General features: G+C 35.0%; 2 non-coding genes and 2 pseudogenes across 2 annotated transcripts; all 4 read left to right on the forward strand.

The window, feature by feature from the left end:
* The first annotated feature begins 6886 nt into the window (after positions 1-6886).
* LOC117148965 lies at positions 6887-7065 on the forward strand. The gene has a single exon (XR_004459966.1). It is a non-coding gene; the product is annotated as a 5.8S ribosomal RNA (ribosomal RNA).
* Positions 7066-7454: 389 nt separating this feature from the next.
* On the forward strand, positions 7455-14303 carry LOC117148955 (annotated as a pseudogene).
* A 4601-nt stretch (positions 14304-18904) lies between these two features.
* On the forward strand, positions 18905-20895 carry LOC117148996 (annotated as a pseudogene).
* A 680-nt stretch (positions 20896-21575) lies between these two features.
* LOC117148971 lies at positions 21576-21753 on the forward strand. The gene has a single exon (XR_004459972.1). It is a non-coding gene; the product is annotated as a 5.8S ribosomal RNA (ribosomal RNA).
* The last annotated feature ends 315 nt before the right edge of the window (positions 21754-22068 follow it).

Below are 22068 nucleotides of genomic sequence, written 5' to 3' on the forward strand. Positions count from 1 at the left end.
ATTGTCCCTATCATATAATTTTTGATATAAAAACTTTAAAGAATTGTATCAAGTTGCCAAATACCTCGTCATCAATTTAGTGACGCATATGATATTGTCCCTATCATATAATTAATATAAAGACTTTAATGAATTGTGTCAAGTTGCCAAACACCTCGTCATCAATTTAGTGACGCATATGATATTGTCCCTATCATATAATTTTTGATATAAAAACTTTAAAGAATTGTATCAAGTTGCCAAATACCTCGTCATCAATTTAGTGACGCATATGATATTGTCCCTATCATATAATTAATATAAAGACTTTAATGAATTGTGTCAAGTTGCCAAACACCTCGTCATCAATTTAGTGACGCATATGATATTGTCCCTATCATATAATATTTGATATAAAGACTTTAAAGAATTATATCAAGTTGCCAAATACCTCGTCATCAATTTAGTGACGCATATGATATTGTCTCTATCATATAATTAATATAAAGACTTTAATGAATTGTGTCAAGTTGCCAAACACCTCGTCATCAATTTAGTGACGCATATGATATTGTCCCTATCATATAATTTTTGATATAAAGACTTTAAAGAATTCTATCAAGTTGCCAAATACCTCGTCATCAATTTAGTGACGCATATGATATTGTCTCTATCATATAATTAATATAAAGACTTTAATGATTTGTGTCACGTTGCCAAACACCTCGTCATCAATTTAGTGACGCATATGATATTGTCCCTATCATATAATTAATATAAAGACTTTTTAAAGAATTGTATCAAGTTGCCAAACACCTCGTCATCAACTACTATATTATGGTTGCGCCGACCTCTCATATTGTATTCTCTTATGTCTTCATAGGATTTTGGCAATTATACGAGTAAATTAAATAATATACATATGAAAATGATTAATTATTATATGTATAAGGGAAAAAATGCTGAAATATTCCCATATTATCTTAGTATTATAGAGGAAAGACCGTTGCCGACCTCTGATATTGTTCAAAACTTATGTATTTATATGATTTTGGCAATTATATGAGTAAATTAAATAATATACATATAAAATGATTAAATATTATATGTATAAATGTATAAAGGAAAAAAATGATGAAATATTCCCACATTATCTTAGTATTATAGAGGAAAGACCGTTGCTGACCTCTGATATTGTTCAAAACTTATGTATTTATATGATTTTGGCAATAATATGAGTAAATTAAATAATATACATATGAAAATGATTAATTATTATATGTATAAATGTATAAGGGAAAAAATGCTGAAAATATTCCCATATTATCTTAGTATTATAGAGGAAAAGACCGTTGCTGACCTCTGATATTGTTCAAAACTTATGTATTTATATGATTTTGGCAATTATATGAGTAAATTAAATAATATACATATGAAAATTATTAATTATTATATGTATAAGGGAAAAAAATGCTGAAAATATCCCACATTCTCTTAGTATTATAGAGAAAAGCCATTATAGTGAGAGGGTATAGTAGTGTAAACGACGGAATTACGACAGAGGGTTCAAAAACTACTATAGGTAGGCAGTGGTTGCCGACCTCTCATATTGTTCAAAACTTATGTATTCATATGATTTTGGCAATTATATGAGTAAATTAAATAATATACATATGAAAATTATTAATTATTATATGTATAGGGGAAAAAATGCTGAAATATTCCCACATTCTCTTAGTATTATAGAGAAAAGCCATTATAGTGAGAGGGTATAGTAGTGTAAACGACCGGAATTACGACAGAGGGTTCAAAAACTACTATAGGTAGGCAGTGGTTGCCGACCTCTCATATTGTTCAAAACTTATGTATTCATATGATTTTGGCAATAATATGAGTAAATTAAATAATATACATATGAAAATGATTAATTATTATATGTATAAGGGAAAAAATGCTGAAATATCCCACATTCTCTTAGTATATAGAGAAAAGCCATTATAGTGAGAGGGTATAGTAGTGTAAACGACCGGAATTACGACAGAGGGTTCAAAAACTACTATAGGTAGGCAGTGGTTGCCGACCTCTCATATTGTTCAAAACTTATGTATTCATATGATTTTGGCAATAATATGAGTAAATTAAATAATATACATATGAAAATGATTAATTATTATATGTATAAGGGAAAAAATGCTGAAAATATCCCACATTCTCTTAGTATTATAGAGAAAAGCCATTATAGTGAGAGGAATAAGAGTTTAAAAATTACGATAGAGTGGTAAAAAACTTACTATTTGAGGAGTTGTGACCAGTAGTTATGACAATTACTAGTATACTATTATTCATATGTATATGAAAAATATGCAAAATATTCAATTATCTTAGTATTATAGAGGAAAGACGTTGCTGACTCTGATATTGTTCAAAACTTATGTATTTATATGATTTTGGCAATTATATGAGTAAATTAAATAATATACATATAAAATGATTAATTATTATATGTATAAGGGAAAAAATGCTGAAAATATCCACATTCTCTTAGTATTATAGAGAAAAGCCATTATAGTGAGAGGGTATATATTGTAAACGACCGGAATTACGACAGAGGTTCAAAAACTACTATAGGTAGGCAAGTGGTTGCCGACCTCTCATATTGTTCAAAACTTATGTATTCATATGATTTTGGCAATAATATGAGTAAATTAAATAATATACATATGAAAATGATTAATTATTATATGTATAAGGGAAAAAATGCTGAAAATATCCCACATTCTCTTAGTATTATAGAGAAAAGCCATTATAGTGAGAGGGTATAGTAGTGTAAACGACCGGAATTACGACAGAGGGTTCAAAAACTACTATAGGTAGGCAGTGGTTGCGACCTCTCATATTGTTCAAACTTATGTATTCATATGATTTTTGGCAATAATATGAGTAAATTAAATAATATACATATGAAAATGATAATTATTATATGTATAAGGGAAAAAATGCTGAAAATATCCCACATTCTCTTAGTATTATAGAGAAAAGCCATTATAGTGAGAGGGTATAGTAGTGTAAACGACCGGAATTACGACAGAGGGTTCAAAAAACTACTATAGGTAGGCAGTGGTTGCCGACCTCTCATATTGTTCAAAACTTATGTATTCATATGATTTTGGCAATAATATGAGTAAATTAAATAATATACATATGAAAATGATTAATATTATATGTATAAGGGAAAAAATAATCATATTATATATGAATAATGGAAAAAAATGAAATGTTCCTATAATCTCTTAATATATAAGAGAATAGCCCGTATGTTGGGTGGCAAACGGAATTGAAAATACCCGCTTTGAGGACAGCGGGTTCAAAAACTACTATAGGTAGGCAGTGGTTGCCGACCTCCCGCATTATTCGAAATATTTATTTCGGATTATGTTTATATTGGTTACATACAATAAAGTATATTATTATCCGTACAAATTTGTTTCTCAGTTCTATAGAACACGGGACTTGGCTCCGCGGATAATAGGAATATACGCTTTATAGATAATATCGTTGAAACAAAAGTCAAGTTTCTATTATATATAGAATAACAAATCGTTTCCATATATTATCGTTAATTTTTGGAGGCAGGCAAATATTAATTTATTACCTGCCGTATAGTTGGATTATTATATCGTTACGGTATAATACAAATATGGATTCTTATGAAAGAAATATAAAATTATATATTAAATGTGGAAATATTATCATATGCGCTTGGTTTTATGTTATATATTACCAGAGATATATATGAAAAGAGATAAATTTTAAATTTATCTTCAAAATGCAAATGATTTAACTTAATATTTATATTGGTTAAACAAAAATTGTACATGTGTGGATACAATAATTATGTATGTTGGAAATAAAATGATATTTTATAATGAAATATGTATGTATAAAAAGATAAAATTATAGAAATATATATATTACAATAATTAGATGAAATTCTTGTTATATTGGTAAAACAAGTATAAATTAAAAATGAAAATATGGATTACGAATGCTATATAAAAATGGCCGTAATCGAATGGATTTTTTTACTTATATATTTAAAATTTTACCCAAAGGCGAAATATTGAATTTTATTCAATATAATAAAAATCATGGAATTATATAAAGTGAAAAATCTATATATCTATATATCTATTATATTGCTTATTTCGATTCAAAATATATGAATGGAATATGAAGGAAAAACATTATTCTGGTTGATCCTGCCAGTAGTTATATGCTTGTCTCAAAGATTAAGCCATGCATGTCTAAGTACACACGAATTAAAAGTGAAACCGCAAAAGGCTCATTATATCAGTTATGGTTCCTTAGATCGTTAACAGTTACTTGGATAACTGTGGTAATTCTAGAGCTAATACATGCAATTAAAACATGAACCTTATGGGACATGTGCTTTTATTAGGCTAAAACCAAGCGATCGCAAGATCGTTATATTGGTTGAACTCTAGATAACATGCAGATCGTATGGTCTGTACCGACGACAGATCTTCAAATGTCTGCCCTATCAACTTTGATGGTAGTATCTAGGACTACCATGGTTGCAACGGGTAACGGGGAATCAGGGTTCGATTCCGGAGAGGGAGCCTGAGAAACGGCTACCACATCTAAGGAAGGCAGCAGGCGCGTAAATTACCCACTCCCAGCTCGGGGAGGTAGTGACGAAAAATAACAATACAGGACTCATATCCGAGGCCCTGTAATTGGAATGAGTACACTTTAAATCCTTTAACAAGGACCAATTGGAGGGCAAGTCTGGTGCCAGCAGCCGCGGTAATTCCAGCTCCAATAGCGTATATTAAAGTTGTTGCGGTTAAAACGTTCGTAGTTGAACTTGTGCTTCATACGGGTAGTACAACTTACAATTGTGGTTAGTACTATACCTTTATGTATGTAAGCGTATTACCGGTGGAGTTCTTATATGTGATTAAATACTTGTATTTTTTCATATGTTCCTCCTATTTAAAAACCTGCACTAGTGCTCTTAAACGAGTGTTATTGTGGGCCGGTACTATTACTTTGAACAAATTAGAGTGCTTAAAGCAGGCTTCAAATGCCTGAATATTCTGTGCATGGGATAATGAAATAAGACCTCTGTTCTGCTTTCATTGGTTTTCAGATCAAGAGGTAATGATTAATAGAAGCAGTTTGGGGGCATTAGTATTACGACGCGAGAGGTGAAATTCTTGGACCGTCGTAAGACTAACTTAAGCGAAAGCATTTGCCAAAGATGTTTTCATTAATCAAGAACGAAAGTTAGAGGTTCGAAGGCGATCAGATACCGCCCTAGTTCTAACCATAAACGATGCCAGCTAGCAATTGGGTGTAGCTACTTTTATGGCTCTCTCAGTCGCTTCCCGGGAAACCAAAGCTTTTGGGCTCCGGGGGAAGTATGGTTGCAAAGCTGAAACTTAAAGGAATTGACGGAAGGGCACCACCAGGAGTGGAGCCTGCGGCTTAATTTGACTCAACACGGGAAAACTTACCAGGTCCGAACATAAGTGTGTAAGACAGATTGATAGCTCTTTCTCGAATCTATGGGTGGTGGTGCATGGCCGTTCTTAGTTCGTGGAGTGATTTGTCTGGTTAATTCCGATAACGAACGAGACTCAAATATATTAAATAGATATCTTCAGGATTATGGTGCTGAAGCTTATGTAGCCTTCATTCATGGTGGCAGTAAAATGTTTATTGTGTTTGAATGTGTTTATGTAAGTGGAGCCGTACCTGTTGGTTTGTCCCATTATAAGGACACTAGCTTCTTAAATGGACAAATTGCGTCTAGCAATAATGAGATTGAGCAATACAGGTCTGTGATGCCTTAGATGTCCTGGCTGCAACGCGCGCTACAATGAAAGTATCAACGTGTATTTCCTAGACCGAGAGGTCGGGTAACCGCTGAACCACTTTCATGCTTGGGATTGTGAACTGAAACTGTTCACATGAACTTGGAATTCCAGTAAGTGTGAGTCATTACTCGCATTGATACGTCCCTGCCTTTGTACACACCGCCCGTCGCTACTACCGATTGAATATTTAGTGAGGTCTCCGGACGTGATCACTGTGACGCCTTGCGTGTTACGTTGTTTCGCAAAAGTTGACCGAACTTGATTATTTAGAGGAAGTAAAAGTCGTAACAAGGTTTCCGTAGGTGAACTGCGGAAGGATCATTATTGTATAATATCCTTATCGTTAATAAACATTTGTTATAATACAAATAAATACAATTTACCAAATAAAATATTACAAAATGATTCCACGGAATCAAAGTTAAAGTCAAATAAAATGAAGATGGCTTTTATTTTATATGTGGGGCTTTGGCAACCTCATAAAAGACTTTAACATTATTAATGTTGTTGTGCGTATTTGTGGCAGTACCTACTACAACAATGGCGTTTCCTATAAAAACAAATTCTCGAAAATGGAATCGAAGAAACTGAACAAAATTTGAAAGTAGAAGTCGAATTAAAATTAAAATAATTTTGAATGTGGTATTCAAAATAAGTGTGTGTGTATATGGACCATAATATACACGCGTTGCGAATATGTATTGTTCATCTATGTTATGAGCATACGTTGGCTAATGCAACAACCTAAAATATACAATGTTTGTACCTGTCATCCATCAGGTTAATGTTTTATATAAATTTTGCAGTATGTGTCACCCAAAATAGCAAACCATAACCAGATTTTTATGATACATAATGCTTATATGAAACTAAGACATATCGCAACATTTATTTTTAGGTATAAAAATAAATTTATTGAAGGAATTGATATATGCCAGTAAAATGGTGTATTTTTAATTTCTTTCAATAAAAACAATATTGATATTATATAAAATGAATTATAAAACTCTAAGCGGTGGATCACTCGGCTCATGGGTCGATGAAGAACGCAGCAAACTGTGCGTCATCGTGTGAACTGCAGGACACATGAACATCGACATTTTGAACGCATATCGCAGTCCATGCTGTTATGTACTTTAATTAATTTTATAGTGCTGCTTGGACTACATATGGTTGAGGGTTGTAAACTATGCTAATTAAGTTGTTTATAAATTTTTTATAAGCATATGGTATATTATTGGATTAAATAATGATTTTATCATAATATTAAAAAAGAAATGAAAAACATTATCTCACATTTGAATGTGAAAAACGAAGAGAAATATTTTCTTTTTCAATCAAATAATACTGAGAAATGTCTAGCATAAAAATTGAAATATTTTTCATCTAGAATTGTCTCTTATTAATGATTCGGAAAAGAAAATCTTGGTTTTGTTATTATTCTTCGTTGGTTCGTTAAATGGATAAAAAATAACTTTGCTTACAAGAACTATTGGAACTATTTATAACGAATTAATTGATTGTTTTATCATTTATATATAAAGAATTTATGGCAAAAAATAGTTATATATACAACCTCAACTCATATGGGACTACCCCCTGAATTTAAGCATATTAATTAGGGGAGGAAAAGAAACTAACAAGGATTTTCTTAGTAGCGGCGAGCGAAAAGAAAACAGTTCAGCACTAAGTCACTTTGTCTATATGGCAAATGTGAGATGCAGTGTATGGAGCGTCAATATTCTAGTATGAGAAATTAATGATTTAAGTCCTTCTTAAATGAGGCCATTTACCCATAGAGGGTGCCAGGCCGTATAACGTTAATGATTACTAGATGATGTTTCCAAAGAGTCGTGTTGCTTGATAGTGCAGCACTAAGTGGGTGGTAAACTCCATCTAAAACTAAATATAACCATGAGACCGATAGTAAACAAGTACCGTGAGGGAAAGTTGAAAAGAACTCTGAATAGAGAGTTAAACAGTACGTGAAACTGCTTAGAGGTTAAGCCCGATGAACCTGAATATCCGTTATGGAAAATTCATCATTAAAATTGTAATATTTAAATAATATTATTAAGAATAATGTGCATTTTTTCCATATAAGGACATTGTAATCTATTAGCATATCCCAAATTTATCATAAAATATAACTTATAGTTTATTCCAATTAAATTGCTTGCATTTTAACACAGAATAAATGTTATTAATTTGATAAAGTGCTGATAGATTTATATTATTACAGAGCGTTAATTTTTCGGAATTATATAATGGCATAATTATCATTGATTTTTGTGTTTATTATATGCTCTTGTATGATTAACAATGCGAAAGATTCAGGATACCTTCGGGACCCGTCTTGAAACACGGACCAAGGAGTCTAACATATGTGCAAGTTATTGGGATGTAAACCTAATAGCGTAATTAACTTGACTAATAATGGGATTAGTTTTTTTAGCTATTTATAGCTAATTAACACAATCCCGGGGCGTTCTATATAGTTATGTATAATGTATATTTATATTATTTATGCCTCTAACTGGAACGTACCTTGAGCATATATGCTGTGACCCGAAAGATGGTGAACTATACTTGATCAGGTTGAAGTCAGGGGAAACCCTGATGGAAGACCGAAACAGTTCTGACGTGCAAATCGATTGTCAGAATTGAGTATAGGGGCGAAAGACCAATCGAACCATCTAGTAGCTGGTTCCTTCCGAAGTTTCCCTCAGGATAGCTGGTGCATTTTAATATTATATAAAATAATCTTATCTGGTAAAGCGAATGATTAGAGGCCTTAGGGTCGAAACGATCTTAACCTATTCTCAAACTTTAAATGGGTAAGAACCTTAACTTTCTTGATATGAAGTTCAAGGTTATGATATAATGTGCCCAGTGGGCCACTTTTGGTAAGCAGAACTGGCGCTGTGGGATGAACCAAACGTAATGTTACGGTGCCCAAATTAACAACTCATGCAGATACCATGAAAGGCGTTGGTTGCTTAAAACAGCAGGACGGTGATCATGGAAGTCGAAATCCGCTAAGGAGTGTGTAACAACTCACCTGCCGAAGCAACTAGCCCTTAAAATGGATGGCGCTTAAGTTGTATACCTATACATTACCGCTAAAGTAGATGATTTATATTACTTGTGATATAAATTTTGAAACTTTAGTGAGTAGGAAGGTACAATGGTATGCGTAGAAGTGTTTGGCGTAAGCCTGCATGGAGCTGCCATTGGTACAGATCTTGGTGGTAGTAGCAAATAATCGAATGAGACCTTGGAGGACTGAAGTGGAGAAGGGTTTCGTGTGAACAGTGGTTGATCACGAGTTAGTCGGTCCTAAGTTCAAGGCGAAAGCCGAAAATTTTCAAGTAAAACAAAAATGCCTAACTATATAAACAAAGCGAATATAATACACTTGAATAATTTTGAACGAAAGGGAATACGGTTCCAATTCCGTAACCTGTTGAGTATCCGTTTGTTATTAAATATGGGCCTCGTGCTCATCCTGGCAACAGGAACGACCATAAAGAAGCCGTCGAGAGATATCGGAAGAGTTTTCTTTTCTGTTTTATAGCCGTACTACCATGGAAGTCTTTCGCAGAGAGATATGGTAGATGGGCTAGAAGAGCATGACATATACTGTTGTGTCGATATTTTCTCCTCGGACCTTGAAAATTTATGGTGGGGACACGCAAACTTCTCAACAGGCCGTACCAATATCCGCAGCTGGTCTCCAAGGTGAAGAGTCTCTAGTCGATAGAATAATGTAGGTAAGGGAAGTCGGCAAATTAGATCCGTAACTTCGGGATAAGGATTGGCTCTGAAGATTGAGATAGTCGGGCTTGATTGGGAAACAATAACATGGTTTATGTGCTCGTTCTGGGTAAATAGAGTTTCTAGCATTTATGTTAGTTACTTGTTCCCCGGATAGTTTAGTTACGTAGCCAATTGTGGAACTTTCTTGCTAAAATTTTTAAGAATACTATTTGGGTTAAACCAATTAGTTCTTATCAATTATAACGATTATCAATTAACAATCAATTCAGAACTGGCACGGACTTGGGGAATCCGACTGTCTAATTAAAACAAAGCATTGTGATGGCCCTAGCGGGTGTTGACACAATGTGATTTCTGCCCAGTGCTCTGAATGTCAAAGTGAAGAAATTCAAGTAAGCGCGGGTCAACGGCGGGAGTAACTATGACTCTCTTAAGGCCGCCCTAGTAGAAGTGAGCAAAACCACCAAGTAACAACATCAGAAACAACTCCAATCACTCCCTTCGAACAGTCGAACAGGGAAATTTTGCGGACACTGCGTGGGTATAGCCCCGTAGAATGCCATTCCAAATGGAGAGCCCAAGAGCTACAAACGATCATTGACAGGGCAGAGCTCGAGGGAAAGGAAACCACTCTCCAATGCTTATCGCTATATCTCCTAGGAATTTTTCCGGCACAGGGTGTACGACACACGCTGACGAGACCTCCTCGGAGACCTCGAATAGGAGAGAAAGCAGAAGGCAACAGTATGCTGTCACCCAGCGAACTGGGATAAGCATAAAGGAAGATGCATTAAGTCCTTGCTAAATGGAACTGATGAGTCGGTAATGCCAAGCCAAGAAGTAATGGTTCCCTACTGGAGAGAAGTAATGACTCAGCCTAGCCCAAGCTCTTGCAGTGGAGAAGTGATACAAATGGATCACTCGCTTGAGAGGGTTGGTCTGCTATTACGGAGCATGACCTTAGGGCATCAAGAATCTCATTATCTTCATCTCCGGGGCCTGACGGGATAACTCCAAAAACAGCCAGGGAGGTGCCGTCAGGTATTATGCTACGAATAATGAACCTAATTCTATGGTGCGGCAATCTACCACACTCTATCCGACTGGCCAGAACTGTCTTCATCCCGAAGACGGTGACGGCGAAGCGACCGCAAGACTTTCGTCCAATATCGGTGCCTTCAGTCCTGGTAAGACAGCTAAATGCAATATTGGCAACCCGGTTGAACTCATCAATCAATTGGGACCCGCGCCAGCGGGGCTTCTTACCTACCGACGGATGTGCCGATAATGCGACGATAGTTGACTTAGTCTTGAGGCATAGCCATAAGCACTTTAGATCTTGCTACATCGCAAATTTAGATGTAAGCAAGGCATTCGATTCTCTATCGCATGCATCTATATATGACACCTTACGTGCTTATGGTGCGCCAAAGGGCTTCGTTGACTACGTACAGAATACGTACGAGGGTGGCGGTACCAGTCTCAATGGGGACGGTTGGAGTTCAGAGGAATTCGTCCCTGCTAGAGGAGTGAAGCAGGGTGACCCTTTGTCTCCTATTCTATTTAACTTGGTAATGGACAGGTTACTTAGAAACCTACCCAGCGAAATTGGTGCTAGAGTCGGAAATGCCATTACTAACGCGGCCGCGTTTGCAGATGATTTGGTACTATTTGCTGAAACTCGAATGGGACTTCAAGTATTGTTGGACAGAACGTTGGATTTTCTATCTCTCGTCGGCCTCAAACTTAATGCCGACAAATGTTTTACCGTTGGCATTAAGGGCCAGCCGAAACAGAAGTGTACCGTGCTAGAGGCACAGAGCTTTTACGTAGGCTCAAGAGAGATTCCATCATTGAAGCGAACGGACGAGTGGAAGTACTTAGGCATCAACTTCACTGCAACTGGGAGGGTTCGATGCAATCCGGCCGAGGACATTGGTCCAAAGCTACAAAGATTGACAAAGGCCCCCCTCAAACCACAACAGAGGATGTTCGCCCTAAGGACTGTCCTTATCCCACAGCTCTATCACAAGTTAGCCCTTGGGAGTGTGGCGATAGGCGTCCTACGAAAAACTGACAAACTAATACGATACTATGTGCGAAGATGGCTAAATCTTCCGCTGGATGTGCCGATAGCATTCATTCACGCACCCCCAAAAAGTGGAGGTCTCGGAATTCCATCACTTAGATGGGTAGCTCCAATGTTAAGGCTAAGACGTTTGAGTAATATTAAATGGCCTCACCTCACGCAAAACGAGGTAGCCAGCTCTTTCCTCGAAGCCGAAAAACAACGGGCCCGAGATAGATTATTTGCAGAACAACATGAATTGTTATCGCGTCCGGCAATAGAAAAATATTGGGCGAACAAATTGTACCTCTCAGTTGATGGCAGCGGACTCCGTGAAGCGGGCCATTGGGGACCGCAACACGGGTGGGTTAATCAACCCACGCGTTTACTAACAGGAAAGGAATATATAGACGGTATTCGTCTGCGGATAAATGCCCTACCCACGAAGTCTCGTACTACAAGGGGAAGGCACGAATTGGAACGACAGTGTCGTGCAGGATGTGACGCTCCCGAAACAACAAACCATATAATGCAAAAATGTTACCGATCGCATGGGAGGCGCGTAGCTAGACACAACTGCGTAGTAAATCGAATCAAGCGGGGACTTGAGGAGAGAGGCTGCGCGGTCATTGTTGAACCAAGTCTGCAGTGCGAATCCGGCCTTAATAAACCGGACCTGGTGGCACTACGACAAAATCACATTGATGTGATCGACATACAAATTGTGACAGACGGACACTCTATGGATGATGCGCACCAGCGCAAAATCAATAGATACGACAGACCGGACATACGAACTGAATTGCGTCGCAGATTCGAAGCCGCAGGTGACATTGAATTCCATTCTGCCACCCTGAACTGGAGGGGGATCTGGAGTGGTCAATCCGTTAAAAGATTGATAGCGAAGGGTCTCCTCAGCAAATATGATAGTCATATCATTAGCGTCCAGGTTATGAGAGGCAGTCTCGGTTGTTTTAAACAGTTCATGTACCTGAGCGGGTTTTCCCGAGATTGGACTTAGCTAAAACGTTTGGTTCAAAACATTTGCTTGCTGTCTTGGCATAACATCAATAAAGGCATAAACATCGCAAATAATGGTAATATATAAATGGCTATGAGGATGGTTTTAGTACGTAGGCGTTGCGGAACTTCGGTTCAGCAATGAATCGTGCATGCTAGGAAACTGAAGTGTTGACAGACCTAGTATCTTTCGATAGATTTCCATACCTCCGCGATCAAAAAAAAAAAAAAAAAATAGCCAAATGCCTCGTCATCTAATTAGTGACGCGCATGAATGGATTAACGAGATTCCTACTGTCCCTATCTACTATCTAGCGAAACCACAGCCAAGGGAACGGGCTTGGAATAATTAGCGGGGAAAGAAGACCCTTTTGAGCTTGACTCTAATCTGGCAGTGTAAGGAGACATAAGAGGTGTAGAATAAGTGGGAGATATTAGACCTCGGTTTGGTATCGTCAATGAAATACCACTACTCTTATTGTTTCCTTACTTACTTGATTAAATGGAACGTGTATCATTTCCTAGCCATTATACGGATATATTTATTATATCTTATGGTATTGGGTTTTGATGCAAGCTTCTTGATCAAAGTATCACGAGTTTGTTATATAATCGCAAACAAATTCTTTAATAAAACGATGCATTTATGTATTTTTGATTTGAAAATTTGGTATAACTCCAATTACTCAGGTATGATCCAATTCAAGGACATTGCCAGGTAGGGAGTTTGACTGGGGCGGTACATCTCTCAAATAATAACGGAGGTGTCCCAAGGCCAGCTCAGTGCGGACAGAAACCACACATAGAGCAAAAGGGCAAATGCTGACTTGATCTCGGTGTTCAGTACACACAGGGACAGCAAAAGCTCGGCCTATCGATCCTTTTGGTTTAAAGAGTTTTTAACAAGAGGTGTCAGAAAAGTTACCATAGGGATAACTGGCTTGTGGCGGCCAAGCGTTCATAGCGACGTCGCTTTTTGATCCTTCGATGTCGGCTCTTCCTATCATTGTGAAGCAAAATTCACCAAGCGTTGGATTGTTCACCCATGCAAGGGAACGTGAGCTGGGTTTAGACCGTCGTGAGACAGGTTAGTTTTACCCTACTAATGACAAAACGTTGTTGCGACAGCATTCCTGCGTAGTACGAGAGGAACCGCAGGTACGGACCAATGGCACAATACTTGTTCGAGCGAACAGTGGTATGACGCTACGTCCGTTGGATTATGCCTGAACGCCTCTAAGGTCGTATCCGTGCTGGACTGCAATGATAAATAAGGGGCAATTTGCATTGTATGGCTTCTAAACCATTTAAAGTTTATAATTTATTTTATAAACGACAATGGATGTGATGCCAATGTAATTTGTAACATAGTAAATTAGGAGGATCTTCGATCACCTGATGCCGCGCTAGTTACATATAAAAGCATTATTTAATACAATGACAAAGCCTAGAATCAATTGTAAACGACTTTTGTAACAGGCAAGGTGTTGTAAGTGGTTGAGCAGCTGCCATACTGCGATCCACTGAAGCTTATCCTTTGCTTGATGATTCGATAAATAAATGATTTTTCCTGTAGCCAAACAAACACCTCGTCATCAATTTAGTGACGCATATGATATTGTCCCTATCATATAATTTTTGATATAAAGACTTTAAAGAATTATATCAAGTTGCCAAATACCTCGTCATCAATTTAGTGACGCATATGATATTGTCCTATCGTATAATTTTTGATATAAAGACTTTAAAGAATTCTATCACGTTGCCAAATACCTCGTCATCAATTTAGTGACGCATATGATATTGTCCCTATCATATAATTAATATAAAGACTTTAATGAATTGTGTCAAGTTGCCAAACACCTCGTCATCAATTTAGTGACGCATATGATATTGTCCCTATCATATAATTTTTGATATAAAAACTTTAAAGAATTGTATCAAGTTGCCAAATACCTCGTCATCAATTTAGTGACGCATATGATATTGTCCCTATCATATAATTAATATAAAGACTTTAATGAATTGTGTCAAGTTGCCAAACACCTCGTCATCAATTTAGTGACGCATATGATATTGTCCCTATCATATAATTTTTGATATAAAGACTTTAAAGAATTGTATCAAGTTGCCAAATACCTCGTCATCAATTTAGTGACGCATATGATATTGTCTCTATCATATAATTAATATAAAGACTTTAATGAATTGTGTCAAGTTGCCAAACACCTCGTCATCAATTTAGTGACGCATATGATATTGTCCCTATCATATAATTTTTGATATAAAAACTTTAAAGAATTGTATCAAGTTGCCAAATACCTCGTCATCAATTTAGTGACGCATATGATATTGTCCCTATCATATAATTAATATAAAGACTTTAATGAATTGTGTCAAGTTGCCAAACACCTCGTCATCAATTTAGTGACGCATATGATATTGTCCCTATCATATAATTTTTGATATAAAAACTTTAAAGAATTGTATCAAGTTGCCAAATACCTCGTCATCAATTTAGTGACGCATATGATATTGTCCCTATCATATAATTAATATAAAGACTTTAATGAATTGTGTCAAGTTGCCAAACACCTCGTCATCAATTTAGTGACGCATATGATATTGTCCCTATCATATAATATTTGATATAAAGACTTTAAAGAATTATATCAAGTTGCCAAATACCTCGTCATCAATTTAGTGACGCATATGATATTGTCTCTATCATATAATTAATATAAAGACTTTAATGAATTGTGTCAAGTTGCCAAACACCTCGTCATCAATTTAGTGACGCATATGATATTGTCCCTATCATATAATTTTTGATATAAAGACTTTAAAGAATTCTATCAAGTTGCCAAATACCTCGTCATCAATTTAGTGACGCATATGATATTGTCTCTATCATATAATTAATATAAAGACTTTAATGATTTGTGTCACGTTGCCAAACACCTCGTCATCAATTTAGTGACGCATATGATATTGTCCCTATCATATAATTAATATAAAGACTTTTTAAAGAATTGTATCAAGTTGCCAAACACCTCGTCATCAACTACTATATTATGGTTGCGCCGACCTCTCATATTGTATTCTCTTATGTCTTCATAGGATTTTGGCAATTATACGAGTAAATTAAATAATATACATATGAAAATGATTAATTATTATATGTATAAGGGAAAAAATGCTGAAATATTCCCATATTATCTTAGTATTATAGAGGAAAGACCGTTGCCGACCTCTGATATTGTTCAAAACTTATGTATTTATATGATTTTGGCAATTATATGAGTAAATTAAATAATATACATATAAAATGATTAAATATTATATGTATAAATGTATAAAGGAAAAAATGATGAAATATTCCCACATTATCTTAGTATTATAGAGGAAAGACCGTTGCTGACCTCTGATATTGTTCAAAACTTATGTATTTATATGATTTTGGCAATAATATGAGTAAATTAAATAATATACATATGAAAATGATTAATTATTATATGTATAAATGTATAAGGGAAAAAATGCTGAAAATATTCCCATATTATCTTAGTATTATAGAGGAAAGACCGTTGCTGACCTCTGATATTGTTCAAAACTTATGTATTTATATGATTTTGGCAATTATATGAGTAAATTAAATAATATACATATGAAAATTATTAATTATTATATGTATAGGGGAAAAAATGCTGAAATATTCCCACATTCTCTTAGTATTATAGAGAAAAGCCATTATAGTGAGAGGGTATAGTAGTGTAAACGACCGGAATTACGACAGAGGGTTCAAAAACTACTATAGGTAGGCAGTGGTTGCCGACCTCTCATATTGTTCAAAACTTATGTATTCATATGATTTTGGCAATTATATGAGTAAATTAAATAATATACATATGAAAATTATTAATTATTATATGTATAGGGGAAAAAATGCTGAAATATTCCCACATTCTCTTAGTATTATAGAGAAAAGCCATTATAGTGAGAGGGTATAGTAGTGTAAACGACCGGAATTACGACAGAGGGTTCAAAAACTACTATAGGTAGGCAGTGGTTGCCGACCTCTCATATTGTTCAAAACTTATGTATTCATATGATTTTGGCAATTATATGAGTAAATTAAATAATATACATATGAAAATTATTAATTATTATATGTATAAGGGAAAAAATGCTGAAAATATCCCACATTCTCTTAGTATAATAGAGAAAAGCCATTATAGTGAGAGGGTATAGTAGTGTAAACGACCGGAATTACGACAGAGGGTTCAAAAACTACTATAGGTAGGCAGTGGTTGCCGACCTCTCATATTGTTCAAAACTTATGTATTCATATGATTTTGGCAATAATATGAGTAAATTAAATAATATACATATGAAAATGATTAATTATTATATGTATAAGGGAAAAAATGCTGAAAATATCCCACATTCTCTTAGTATTATAGAGAAAAGCCATTATAGTGAGAGGGTATAGTAGTGTAAACGACCGGAATTACGACAGAGGGTTCAAAAACTACTATAGGTAGGCAGTGGTTGCCGACCTCTCATATTGTTCAAAACTTATGTATTCATATGATTTTGGCAATAATATGAGTAAATTAAATAATATACATATGAAAATGATTAATTATTATATGTATAAGGGAAAAAATGCTGAAAATATCCCACATTCTCTTATATTATAGAGAAAAGCCATTATAGTGAGAGGTATAGTAGTGTAAACGACCGGAATTACGACAGAGGGTTCAAAAACTACTATAGGTAGGCAGTGGTTGCCGACCTCTCATATTGTTCAAAACTTATGTATTCATATGATTTTGGCAATAATATGAGTAAATTAAATAATATACATATGAAAATGATTAATTATTATATGTATAAGGGAAAAAATGCTGAAAATATCCACATTCTCTTAGTATTATAGAGAAAAGCCATTATAGTGAGAGGGTATAGTAGTGTAAACGACCGGAATTACGACAGAGGGTTCAAAAACTACTATAGGTAGGCAGTGGTTGCCGACCTCTCATATTGTTCAAAACTTATGTATTCATATGATTTTGGCAATAATATGAGTAAATTAAATAATATACATATGAAAATGATTAATTATTATATGTATAAGGGAAAAAATAATCATATTATATATGAATAATGGAAAAAAAATGAAATGTTCCTATAATCTCTTAATATATAAGAGAATAGCCCGTATGTTGGGTGGCAAACGGAATTGAAAATACCCGCTTTGAGGACAGCGGGTTCAAAAACTACTATAGGTAGGCAGTGGTTGCCGACCTCCCGCATTATTCGAAATATTTATTTCGGATTATGTTTATATTGGTTACATACAATAAAGTATATTATTATCCGTACAAATTTGTTTCTCAGTTCTATAGAACACGGGACTTGGCTCCGCGGATAATAGGAATATACGCTTTATAGATAATATCGTTGAAACAAAAGTCAAGTTTCTATTATATATAGAATAACAAATCGTTTCCATATATTATCGTTAATTTTTGGAGGCAGGCAAATATTAATTTATTACCTGCCGTATAGTTGGATTATTATATCGTTACGGTATAATACAAATATGGATTCTTATGAAAGAAATATAAAATTATATATTAAATGTGGAAATATTATCATATGCGCTTGGTTTTATGTTATATATTACCAGAGATATATATGAAAGAGATAAATTTTAAATTTATCTTCAAAATGCAAATGATTTAACTTAATATTTATATTGGTTAAACAAAAATTGTACATGTGTGGATACAATAATTATGTATGTTGGAAATAAAATGATATTTTATAATGAAATATGTATGTATAAAAAGATAAAATTATAGAAATATATATATTACAATAATTAGATGAAATTCTTGTTATATGGTAAAACAAGTATAAATTAAAAATGAAAATATGGATTACGAATGCTATATAAAAATGGCCGTAATCGAATGGATTTTTTTACTTATATATTTAAAATTTTACCCAAAGGCGAAATATTGAATTTTATTCAATATAATAAAAATCATGGAATTATATAAAGTGAAAAATCTATATATCTATATATCTATTATATGCTTATTTCGATTCAAAATATATGAATGGAATATGAAGGAAAAACATTATTCTGGTTGATCCTGCCAGTAGTTATATGCTTGTCTCAAAGATTAAGCCATGCATGTCTAAGTACACACGAATTAAAAGTGAAACCGCAAAAGGCTCATTATATCAGTTATGGTTCCTTAGATCGTTAACAGTTACTTGGATAACTGTGGTAATTCTAGAGCTAATACATGCAATTAAAACATGAACCTTATGGGACATGTGCTTTTATTAGGCTAAAACCAAGCGATCGCAAGATCGTTATATTGGTTGAACTCTAGATAACATGCAGATCGTATGGTCTTGTACCGACGACAGATCTTTCAAATGTCTGCCCTATCAACTTTTGATGGTAGTATCTAGGACTACCATGGTTGCAACGGGTAACGGGGAATCAGGGTTCGATTCCGGAGAGGGAGCCTGAGAAACGGCTACCACATCTAAGGAAGGCAGCAGGCGCGTAAATTACCCACTCCCAGCTCGGGGAGGTAGTGACGAAAAATAACAATACAGGACTCATATCCGAGGCCCTGTAATTGGAATGAGTACACTTTAAATCCTTTAACAAGGACCAATTGGAGGGCAAGTCTGGTGCCAGCAGCCGCGGTAATTCCAGCTCCAATAGCGTATATTAAAGTTGTTGCGGTTAAAACCGTTCGTAGTTGAACTTGTGCTTCATACGGGTAGTACAACTTACAATTGTGGTTAGTACTATACCTTTATGTATGTAAGCGTATTACCGGTGGAGTTCTTATATGTGATTAAATACTTGTATTTTTTCATATGTTCCCCTATTTAAAAAACCTGCACTAGTGCTCTTAAACGAGTGTTATTGTGGGCCGGTACTATTACTTTGAACAAATTAGAGTGCTAAAGCAGGCTTCAAATGCCTGAATATTCTGTGCATGGGATAATGAAATAAGACCTCTGTTCTGCTTTCATTGGTTTTCAGATCAAGAGGTAATGATTAATAGAAGCAGTTTGGGGGCATTAGTAATTACGACGCGAGAGGTGAAATTCTTGGACCGTCGTAAGACTAACTTAAGCGAAAGCATTTTGCCAAAGATGTTTTCATTAACAAGAACGAAAGTTAGAGGTTCGAAGGCGATCAGATACCGCCCTAGTTCTAACCATAAACGATGCCAGCTAGCAATTGGGTGTAGCTACTTTTATGGCTCTCTCAGTCGCTTCCCGGGAAACCAAAGCTTTTGGGCTCCGGGAAGTATGGTTGCAAAGCTGAAACCTTAAAGGAATTGACGGAAGGCACCACCAGGAGTGGAGCCTGCGGCTTAATTTGACTCAACACGGGAAAACTTACCAGGTCCGAACATAAGTGTGTAAGACAGATTGATAGCTCTTTCTCGAATCTATGGGTGGTGGTGCATGCCGTTCTTAGTTCGTGGAGTGATTTGTCTGGTTAATTCCGATAACGAACGAGACTCAAATATATTAAATAGATATCTTCAGGATTATGGTGCTGAAGCTTATGTAGCCTTCATTCATGGTGGCAGTAAAATGTTTATTGTGTTTGAATGTGTTATGTAAGTGGAGCCGTACCTGTTGGTTTGTCCCATTATAAGGACACTAGCTTCTTAAATGGACAAATTGCGTCTAGCAATAATGAGATTGAGCAATAACAGGTCTGTGATGCCCTTAGATGTCCTGGGCTGCACGCGCGCTACAATGAAAGTATCAACGTGTATTTCCTAGACCGAGAGGTCCGGGTAAACCGCTGAACCACTTTCATGCTTGGGATTGTGAACTGAAACTGTTCACATGAACTTGGAATTCCCAGTAAGTGTGAGTCATTAACTCGCATTGATTACGTCCCTGCCCTTTGTACACACCGCCCGTCGCTACTACCGATTGAATTATTTAGTGAGGTCTCCGGACGTGATCACTGTGACGCCTTGCGTGTTACGGTTGTTTCGCAAAAGTTGACGAACTTGATTATTTAGAGGAAGTAAAAGTCGTAACAAGGTTTCCGTAGGTGAACCTGCGGAAGGATCATTATTGTATAATATCCTTATCGTTAATAAACATTTGTTATAATAATAAATACAATTTACCAAAATAAAAATATTACAAAATGATTCCACGGAATCAAAAGTTAAAGTCAAAATAAAATGAAGATGGCTTTTATTTTATATGTGGGGCTTGGCAACCTCATAAAAAGACTTTAACATTATTAATGTTGTTGTGCGTATTTGTGGCAGTACCTACTACAACAATGGCGTTTCCTATAAAAACAAATTCTCGAAAATGGAAATCGAAGAAACTGAACAAAATTTGAAAGTAGAAGTCGAATTAAAATTAAAATAATTTTGAATGTGGTATTCAAAATAAGTGTGTGTATATGGACCATAATATACACGCGTTGCGAATATGTATTGTTCATCTATGTTATGAGCATACGTTGGCTAATGCAACAACCTAAAATATACAATGTTTGTACCTGTCATCCATCAGGTTAATGTTTTATATAAATTTTGCAGTATGTGTCACCCAAAATAGCAAACCATAACCAGATTTTTATGATACATAATGCTTATATGAAACTAAGACATATCGCAACATTTATTTTTAGGTATAAAATAAATTTATTGAAGGAATTGATATATGCCAGTAAAATGGTGTATTTTTAATTTCTTTCAAAAAAAACAATATTGATATTATATAAAAATGAATTATAAAACTCTAAGCGGTGGATCACTCGGCTCATGGGTCGATGAAGAACGCAGCAAACTGTGCGTCATCGTGTGAACTGCAGGACAATGAACATCGACATTTTGAACGCATATCGCAGTCCATGCTGTTATGTACTTTAATTAATTTTATAGTGCTGCTTGGACTACATATGGTTGAGGGTTGTAAGACTATGCTAATTAAGTTGTTTATAAATTTTTTTAAGCATATGGTATATTATTGGATTAAATAATGATTTTATTCATATATTAAAAAAGAAATGAAAAACATTATCTCACATTTGAATGTGAAAAAAACGAAGAGAAATATTTTCTTTTTCAATCAAATAATACTGAGAAATGTCTAGCATAAAAAATTGAAATATTTTTCATCTAGAATTGTCTCTTATTAATGATTCGGAAAAAGAAAAATCTTGGTTTTGTTATTATTTCGTTGGTTCGTTAAATGGATAAAAATAACTTTGCTTACAAGAACTATTGG

Source organism: Drosophila mauritiana, chromosome X (genome assembly GCF_004382145.1).
Source record: "Drosophila mauritiana strain mau12 chromosome X, ASM438214v1, whole genome shotgun sequence".
Taxonomy (NCBI): domain Eukaryota; kingdom Metazoa; phylum Arthropoda; class Insecta; order Diptera; family Drosophilidae; genus Drosophila; species Drosophila mauritiana.